The sequence below is a fragment of the Osmerus eperlanus genome, chromosome 22 (assembly GCF_963692335.1).
Source record: "Osmerus eperlanus chromosome 22, fOsmEpe2.1, whole genome shotgun sequence".
Classification (NCBI taxonomy): Eukaryota; Metazoa; Chordata; class Actinopteri; order Osmeriformes; family Osmeridae; genus Osmerus; species Osmerus eperlanus.
In genome coordinates this window covers 1328426-1338415 of record NC_085039.1, presented here as the reverse complement: position 1 = coordinate 1338415, position 9990 = coordinate 1328426, and the positions used below count along the sequence as shown (strand labels likewise).

The window sequence follows — 9990 nt, the reverse complement described above, 5'->3', positions numbered from 1 at the left end:
TCAAGGACTTGGTTGTGAAAGGCTACAGTACAACTACATGATAGTCAACATGACTATTCAAATATGTACACATGTTATTTTAGTCTCTGCTATGAAAAGAGTGTAAAGGGTGACACAATAAAGGTAACGCTTTTGTCTACACCGCGCTGTCTTGGTCTTGCACCTAGCATCTTGGATTTCATAATGGTTGGGTGTGATGCATGGGGATGTATTGCATGCTCCAAATAGGGAGTCGTGATGTAGGCTACGGCTTCCCAGCTGATAGTGAGAGGAGAAAGAGGTGGTTTGCTAAAGTCAACAGGAGCAAACTTAATATAACTCAATAACGACCACAATTAAAAGCATAGTAATGACAAAAATACTGTGGTTTAAATATAAGACATCCCACTCCATCACATTTTCCCTCATCCAGAAATCTCTCATTGATATGGAAAAATTCTAGTGGCACTGTGTAGATTTGAATAGTCAAGAGATGGCGGTTACAATAAATTTATTTTGCTTGTACAAATCAAGATTTAACAAAGTACTTTGTGATCAGTCTAACGAAGGAGGTGCTAGCCACAGGTCGTTCACCAGAGTGATACAGAACAACCCTAAAACCCTGCCTTATATAAACTTTAGATCAAATGATTCCTCTGAACTCTGTTGATAGGTCAGCACTGCTCAGTGACAGTTTGAAACAATACATCTCTGGTGACAGTTTGACTTCATATCAAGTTCCCACGGTTCTTTAATGTGGCCTCTCTCCCCAAACCAGTAGATAGTAAAACCACAGGAGTTCACCAGTCAAATGGTCAACTGTCCTTTGTGTGGGCACTTCAAACAAGTATTTGATTAACCCCACCCAATGCAACAGGAAGGGTCAGAGCAGCAGATCACAATAACAATACAGTTGAATCCACATTGTCTCCAGACCAGCTGTCTCTTCCTCCCCAGGTGACAAGAACCCTCTCAGGTCACCCAGACTTCCCGTCTCTTAGACTTCACGTCTCCTAGTTATAAACTGCAAATGGCATCTCTACCAAATGGGTTGAATCGACTGTCACTGTATTAAGCTTCTTAGACTCCCCTTAAAACACCTTCCTCATATAAAACACACATATTATAACTGTATTCCAAAATTTCCACGACAATGCCACAATTTTTTTTTTTTTTACAATAGCATAAACCCAAACAATTAATCAAGAAAAATTAAATTCAAACATTAACATAAGAAATGCTAGTCCCAAGACAAAACCCATTGTACCCCGTACACCACAAAGTCCAGGTTGTCGGAACGGATGCCATCTTCAGTTGGCTTGTAGACAAACTTCTTTCAGTCAGTGTAGTCGACTTTCAACCAATTTCAAACGACGATCAAATTGCTCAGGGCAACTTTCAACGACACTGCACTTCGCGTACAGCTCGGAAATTTCCTTGGTACTACGCAGAACGCGTATCCTCTGCTTCCGTCTCCAGACAAGGTGCACGCTTGCAATGGTTAGCGTGTATCCACGTTGCTCTCCCCTCCGATCTTAACCACCGGATTAGTCGTCAGGAGAATCTGGTATGGCCCCGTCCACCTTGGGTTCCTCCAGGACTTCAGGTCCTTCACCACGATCCAGTCATCTGGTATCAAATCATGCAGCGGTCCAGTCAAAGGAATAGCCTCCTTCACCTGCCTGTGAATCTCACACAAAATAGACTCCAAAAAGGTTGCACAGTGATAAACAAGCACATTCTCACAGAGGTCAGTTAAAGGTAACTGACTTCTTTTCGTCTGACTTAGTCTTCAAAGTTCTGTTCTCTCATTCAACTGAAGTGATTAACACAATGTTGAATCCTATCAACACCAAAATAACTTCCTTAAACAAGTGTGACCCATTATCATTACATAACCTCAAAGAAAAATCCCATCGAAAATAATCTAAATTAACAAAACTTGACCACTGAGCCCCTGAGAAGTCTAAAACTTCTTCCCATCCAACAACCATCAAAACAGTATCACTTCTCCAAAAATTGAACTCTACAAAATCCATCTATCAATACCCAAATAGTTTCTCTAACCTTAACTGTGAAGCTTATCGTGTTTAAATTCCTTTTCTCATAATACTTGTCCCACATATGAAATACTGACAAAATGACTATGGATCCATTACAAATCCTCGTGTATGCTAAAATAATGCATTCTTGATATCACACAAACTGTAGAGGCATGATCTTTCCATGTGTTAACTTAGCAAAATCTCAAGATAAATGTTTTATGCAGACCATACAACCTACATTTTTATTCTCATATCCTTCCTTTTTCCAAAACGCATTTTCTTGTGGATTAGTCCAAGTTCGAATCTCCATTCCACCATTCCTTTCTCCATCTGTCCGCTGTATTCTGTAATTCTTATCAAATATACTCAAACAAAACAAAATTCTCACTCTGGGTTAAATACAGTCCAATATTTTCAACTCAGCAATATCATATCAAACCCTCACAATCCTATCACAAATCCAAACTACTGAAACTAAATTCATAAAACCATAAAACCCCCATAGTCACTCTCTGTTTGGATCAGTCAGTCATCAGTCAGTCATAAATTCCTAAACGTCATCTCTTCCTCTCTAAGAAGCCTGCGCTTCCCTTAAAGAATCTGTAACAAATGTTGTATCAAGGTCACACAACAATTTTCCTCAAAAGACTCCTGTAAGCCCAAATTTGTCAAGTTAGGCTCATCCGGACATAGCAACATCATCTCATCACTTCCTGTAAACATATCAACATCAAAAACATATTCTAGTTAGTTCATCAATGCATTCAGGCAATCTTGAAACTGCTCCAGCTAGTATCAGCACTAGCATTTTCCCTGTGGAATAATCATAATTGTTAGAGTGAATTCCACATTTGCATACAGCAAGTTGTGTCCCAGATCAAACTAAGAAACTTCCTGTTTCCATACCTTTCCCAAAATCATATGTAACACCAATGATGTCATTAACTATCAGTAAATATTTTAACTCTTTTCCCTTTTATGAATTAACAAGCTTACACTGAAGCAACCAACATTTGAACCAATTTGTATAAAATAAAACTATTTTAGAAAACAACCAAATTACCCCATCTTTTAGTCTCATATTATCTTTTCTTATAAAAACCTTTAGGAACAGTTCAAATGAATACCTTTATATTTCAGATTCCCTTTAAAAAAAAATTCTGTATTTAAATTCACCAAATCAACTCTCTCTTTTTCCAAGACATGTAGAAAACCAGCATCACTACCCTAAACCAGAATTTAATCTGTATGATTCCAAAATAAAACATAGACCATAAAATGTTCTTAATGTAACCATTAACCAAACTTATACCCCATCTATATTTCTATATAGGTTAGATAGGTAGAACTTCATAACTTGCTTTGGCTGCAGTCCAGAACAAGCTACTTAGCACAAACCATCACACCACAATTTATCAGACTTAATGAGTCTTCCCAAATTATTTCAAAACCAAATTATCATAACCCTCTTTATGAACCAATACCATAATGATACAACCTCATCACAGCCTAACTATTTATCCCAAAACATTGTACCATGCCCTTAAGACAAAAGAAAATATAAACTCTCCCTTTTTCTTTTAAACCCTTAAATTCACAATTTAACATAAACCCGTAAAACAAAACCTTATTCTTTAACTCCTCAAAAGTTTTATCAAAGCATGTAATGTATACACCTTTGAATATTCCTATATTTACCAGCTATCTCAATTACTCTTTGTTAGTGAATCAACTCAAATAAACAATCGCGCATTTCAAAACTCGAATCAAACAAACAGCGCCCTCTGGAACAAAGCAAAAACTCTCAACCTTTTTTCTCTTTTTTTTTAAACAACACAGATGGTTGGCGTTTACCATCTATTCACTTAATTTTGCTAAAGTATAACTTTTCCAATCCAATTAGAACTAATTTATGAACCAGGGTCTAATTTCTGCATTTTTATGGATACCATCACACACAAAACTCACATAATTATGCAGAATTATACCCTCTGGGATCACCCTAGTAAAACTCAACGTAACGGGACTCTTTTAGCCCCCACCTTTCCTCGGAATTTCTGAAACTCATTTAAAATGTCCTCAAACAAACAAAAACCTTGTTAGCAAATGTTTCAAAATACTCATCACGTAACATATTTCAAAAGTAACCAAATTAATATGTAAAATTCGCTTCAAATGTATCTATTTCTCTAAATTTTCGTCTTAGTCAATTTCTCAATTTCCATCTGCGCATGCGTCATGTGGTTACTCATCCTGGATCTCAAATATCAAGCTGCAATTCCTTTACTAGCCTGTACCCGCCTGTCGGTCTGTTAGTTTGTTAGCCAATGTCGTTGCCATAGTTGTAAATTCAACTTCCTGGACTCTCCTTTGTCTCAGGACAGAGCAAAATGCACTTCCTCCACGTTTTCACCATTAGCCATTAGCCAACAAAGTCACGGCCTAGATTTTCTTCCTCTCAGATCCCAGCTATCCTAGCAATTTGTAAAAGACTTGGTTCAACAGACAGCGGACTGGCAAATTCGCTAGAATCATGTCAGCCTTCGGATTTCTTTCTAGGGACAAGTCTACCCTCTTACAACATGTAAAACAATTACCCATGGTTATATTTACAACAGAACCTCAATATTTACAATTCTATCAACTATTAGTACTATTTTAACTTCAACATAAAAATTAGGCCTTAACAATCGCGCTTCAGTCTCGACCTGGTTCCCCATGTATACACTTCAGTCCCTCGGACTGGCTCATTCTTTCTAATCACTTCTTCATAACCCTTTACATATTTCTTTAAACAACAGTAACATCTGTGAACTCCCACAAAATTAAAAACCATCGAACATTTCCAGACATAAACAAAAATATTCCTTAAACAACATAACATTTCCGTTTGAACACATAACTTTCTATAAAAGTTTCAATAACCCCGGGATTGTAATTCTTAAAATGAATACCGCTTTTATTGCCAAAACTGGCCTTTTACCAATTATTCTACCCAAACACTAAATTTCCAGCGCGTTATTCAACAACGAATCAAGCTCATAATATAGAAAATCGGTCTGTACATAATTTCCAAATCAAGAGTATGGCAACTCACAATATTTTCTTAAGTTCGACAAAGAAACAGAAACACACATCTGTTTTCCCAACCAATATACTTCACAATTCAACGTCAAATTCACTTTTCTTTTTTTTTGTTTTGCACTCATGTTTGGGCCACTGCACGCAGAATGAGCTTCACTGAAAGAATCAACTTCCGCTAGGCTCAAGCGCATGCGCCTCTTTTCAAGTGGAGAATTCAGTCAAAGAATTAACATTAGCATTTTCAAAACAGAATGTCTCCGTCTTCAAAAACAAATGCCTTCTGGCGGTAATCAGACCGATGTAAAGTCTAACATCAAATATATAACGGTTAACACAGAGTTGTAAAACAATATAACAAGTCAATCGTCTCTCCTCTACCAACAGTGTCATAACCGATAAACATTGTACGTCACCAGTTCGGAACTTCCGGTCACGAACCCCTCTGATTTAAGAGTTCGCTCACAATTTCTAGAAAACTTTCAACAGTGATGACACGTCTCCGGACATTCACGTACATTTTGCTCAAATTCCCACAACTAAAGCACGCATTTTGGATTGACCTAGCAATTCGTGTTGGCCTACATGTTTTTCAACAGCATGTCAACACGCTCTGCATTAGCCTTGACCAACATAGATTCCAAACACAACAGGGACTCAAACCCTTTGTACCGGAGAGGACTTTAACCTCTCCTTCTTTGAAACACAAAGGCAATTGCAAGTCAAAGCACAAGCTTCAATCTTTGCGGGAATCCAAAGCAAATTTATAAAGATGGCAGATGTCAGAAGATATCTGACCTATCTCCATCCAATCAAAAAAAGCTCTCCAATCAGGCTAAAATCTATTCTTTTCTCCACTTAAAAAAAAACGTGTATCTATTTCTCTCCACAAACCTATTTCGCAATACAATAAGGTCCTTAAAACAAAACGACTCCACAATCGAAAATCCACATTTATCAATCCATATTTGCATTTGCAATAAACTATCGTTACCATACTTTTGTTTCATGTAATCGATGTTTGGACAGGTCAATTCTGCCTCCAGACCATTCAATTTTAGAATTACAATCCATAAACGATAACCAACGACGGAAAATAAAGACACAATTACCCCTTTTCTTTTCTAAAAACAATTAAATTCCGACTTCACAACTTTCAATGAAAATAACTGCACAATCATAAATTACAAATATTCAAACCGAAAACTAATTAAAATTTTGATTTTTGTAATTTGTATATAGCTTGAATAGTAGACACCATTAGTTACTCATACTTCTTTTAACCACTTAAAACCTCTACTTTGAAATTTCACAGGCCCATACTTCCTAACTTTTTTTTTTCTTAAACACTCAGCTGACTAGTATACTTTTCTCTCGGGACTTAGAATCACGTTTAGGCCGTAAATAAATAAGAACTGTTATGACCACCAAAGCCAATACAATTTCTCAAACTATCACTAACCCAACATATTCTAATCCTAGGGTCTCAAAAGACACATAACACGATAACATGTGAATTTATCACCCTTGCATGCTTTTTTACGACTTTCACGTAAAGGATAAGTTCTCCGGCCTTACCCGATTAATTTGTACGACTTGCACGTACAGGACAAAAGCTCTCCTCCGGTCTCTGCCCTATTAATTTCGTACGACTTGCACGTACAGGGACAAAGCTCTCCTCCGGTCTCTGCCCTATTACTAACTAAACCGAATTATTGACCATAGTCTAAACAACACACATTTAGACAACTCAAATTACACAGAAGCCAAAAAAGAATATTTACCGGTTCTTTCAGGATCCCGCGTCAGCGAAAGCGCAACCAGTCAAGCATCCCCTCGAATCGGCCCCGCTTTCTCTGAAAATTTTGGATAGAGGTAAAGGCGGCTATGCCGGATTGATCAAATCACCTTTTCTAAGGGAGTACTTGTCGGAGATACACTGAGCAGACGAGGATCCCGGGTTTCGGCACCAAGTGAGGTGGCAAAATTCTAGTGGCACTGTGTAAATTTGAATAGTCAAGAGATGGCGGTTACAATAAATTTATTTTGCTTGTACAAATCAAGATTTAACAAAGTACTTTGTGATCAGTCTAACGAAGGAGGTGCTAGCCACAGGTCGTTCGCCAGAGTGATACAGAACAACCCTAAAACCCTGCCTTATATAAACTTTAGATCAAATGATTCCTCTGAACTCTGTTGATTGGTCAGCACTGCTCAGTGACAGTTTGAAACAATACATCTCTGGTGACAGTTTGACTTCATATCAAGTTCCCACGGTTCTTTAATGTGGCCTCTCTCCCCAAACCAGTAGATAGTAAAACCACAGGAGTTCACCAGTCAAATGGTCAACTCAGTGGCGGTTCTACATTGAATTACACCCAGGGCGAGACGCCCTTCGCGCCCCCCCCCCCCCCCCCCCCCGAAATCAAAAGGCTGTTGTGGTAAGACCGATTATGTTCTATACAGCTAAAACAGCCTGGGGTCAAATTGACACCAAACATAATAGGAGGGTTACATAAACATGCCCTTACAAGCTAAATGTCTGTTATTACATGCTATATTAATATAACTTTTAGGGAGGAACACTTTTAGTTATGACGTTAAACTATACTTTGTCACGAAATATAGTTGTAGCAAATAGCAAATGTTCGTCTTTGAAACTACCTACAGATTTGAAAATTCCGTTGGCTAATTACAGGGCCTAACCTAAATAATGAAAATAAATAATAACTGAACTTGTAACAGTTTTGTTGCAAAGCACACTATTATGGTGAAATGTTATCTCGTGTTTGTTGAGTTAAAACCGAAATATTGTTGTTGCATAGCAAGCATCATAGCAAAAAGGCTAACAAACGTAAGAATTAGCCTATACCCATTTTTTTTAATTCGCCATTTCACACAATTAAAAAAAACAAAAATGTGCAGGAACTTTAGGCCTATATTTATAATATTATGAATTGTCCGTTCCATTTGGGAGACCCAGTCAGATGAGCTGTCTGTCCCTCTCCCCTTTTTTCACACAGCTTCTGTGCACGGCACCTTCTCAGCAATCAGGGGTGCCTGCAGCTGCCTGAAGAGGGCGCCAATTTGCCAATTCCCCACACAGTGAAATGATAGAAAAGAGAACCGGTTCGCGGCGCAGAGATTTTTATTTATTTATTTTATGCTCGTGCGCCCCCCACGTGACATGAAAAAATGCCGCCCTGGGCGGCTGCCCGGTCCGTCCGTGCCTAAAACCGCCCCTGGGTCAACTGTCCTTTGTGTGGGAACTTCAAACAAGTATTTGATTAACCCCACCCAATGCAACAGGAAGGGTCAGAGCAGCAGATCACAATAACAATACAGTTGAATCCACATTGTCTCCAGACCAGCTGTCTCTTCCTCCCCAGGTGACAAGAACCCTCTCAGGTCACCCAGACTTCCCGTCTCTTAGACTTCACGTCTCCTAGTTATAAACTGCAAATGGAATCTCTACCAAATGGGTTGAATCGACTGTCACTGTATTAAGCTTCTTAGACTTCCCTTAACCCTCGTGCTGCCTTCGGGTCACATGACCCAAAAGTTCATAACGAACCATCGTTGTGTTTACCCAATTTTACCCAATACAAAAACAAATAAAAATAATTTTCTTTTAACCTTCGCAATGTGGGGGGTCTGAGACAGCCCAACGGTTAAAAGAAAATGCTTCACTTTGTTTTTGTATGCGGTAAAGTTGTCGCAATACGACGGTGGGTCACAATGACTGATGGGTCAGAACGACCCGAAGATAACACAAGGGTTAAAACACCTTCCTCATATAAAACACACATATTATAACTGTATTCCAAAATTTCCACGACACTCATCCAGTGGTCTCCCATCCAGCGCTCCTTCAACTAGTGGTCTCCCATCCAGCGCTCCTTCGTCCAGTGGTCTGACATCCACCTCCAAGGCACTGGGCCTCCTTTTCAGCTCACATCAACATCAGTAGCAATGCCAGACTGCAAGGGCCATAGACACACACAAGACCATAGACACACACAAGACACACACATATAAACAGACAGTAAGCTGTAATGATAATCACATGATGGACTGAATGTTACAATGGTCTCTAACTCATAGTTTGCTTAGTAAACATTCACTTTATGAATAGATTAACCATGTTGTACCATGTTCTTTGATGGTTCCTTGACACTGTATAATATCATCCAATTTCTTACTGTACCAACTCCCAGACTTTGGTGCAAATAAGCGACCACAGTTACGGATTAATAATTAAATACAGCTTTCCTCTCACACAAACTTGTTTGTAGGCATTAGTTTCTCAATAAATATAAATAGTGCACTAAATTAGCTAGCTACACTTAACATTACATAAACAGGTCATCACTCACTTCGTAGCACATTGTTTTTGCTACGTTCTGGCTTCTACATGTCTAGCTAGCATCAAAAAATCTTGGCACTTTAAGATACTGAAATGTTAAATATACTAGATGCCAGAAAATAGGCCAAGAACTTCCACATTCTTACCTTGGCACAACTCCATCATACAGTACAGTACAACTGTTCCTCAACGACGATGCTGCTGTGTTTGAAACTGATGCTAGCTCGCTCTAGTTCTAACTAGCCTACAGTACAGTACAGTACCATGAACGTAAAGGCAATTGACGCAACTCTTTCTCTTTATGACTCTGCAGGCAGCTAAATGGTACAAATTGGTATCCAGAGCCTCAACGCGAAAAAGTTAAACATCTTGACTAGCACTTTTTTTTAGCAAGGTTAGCTAGCCAAAACTCTCATATCTCGCTATCTATTGCGTGTGTGCAGTCTTTTGTTTACTAAGGTAGTCATAGCAACCCCAGGCATGGAAAGTCCATATTCGCACTCTGATACCGATCAACCA

At 38.7% G+C, this 9990-nt stretch overlaps 1 long non-coding RNA gene across 1 annotated transcript; it reads right to left on the bottom strand.

Moving 5' to 3' along the window:
• Positions 1-8961: 8961 nt before the first annotated feature.
• LOC134008525 (uncharacterized) lies at positions 8962-9879 on the bottom strand. The gene is made up of 2 exons (XR_009928133.1): positions 9618-9879; positions 8962-9085 (listed from the first exon to the last, which is right to left on the bottom strand). It is a non-coding gene; the product is annotated as an uncharacterized LOC134008525 (long non-coding RNA).
• Between the last annotated feature and the right edge of the window lie 111 nt (positions 9880-9990).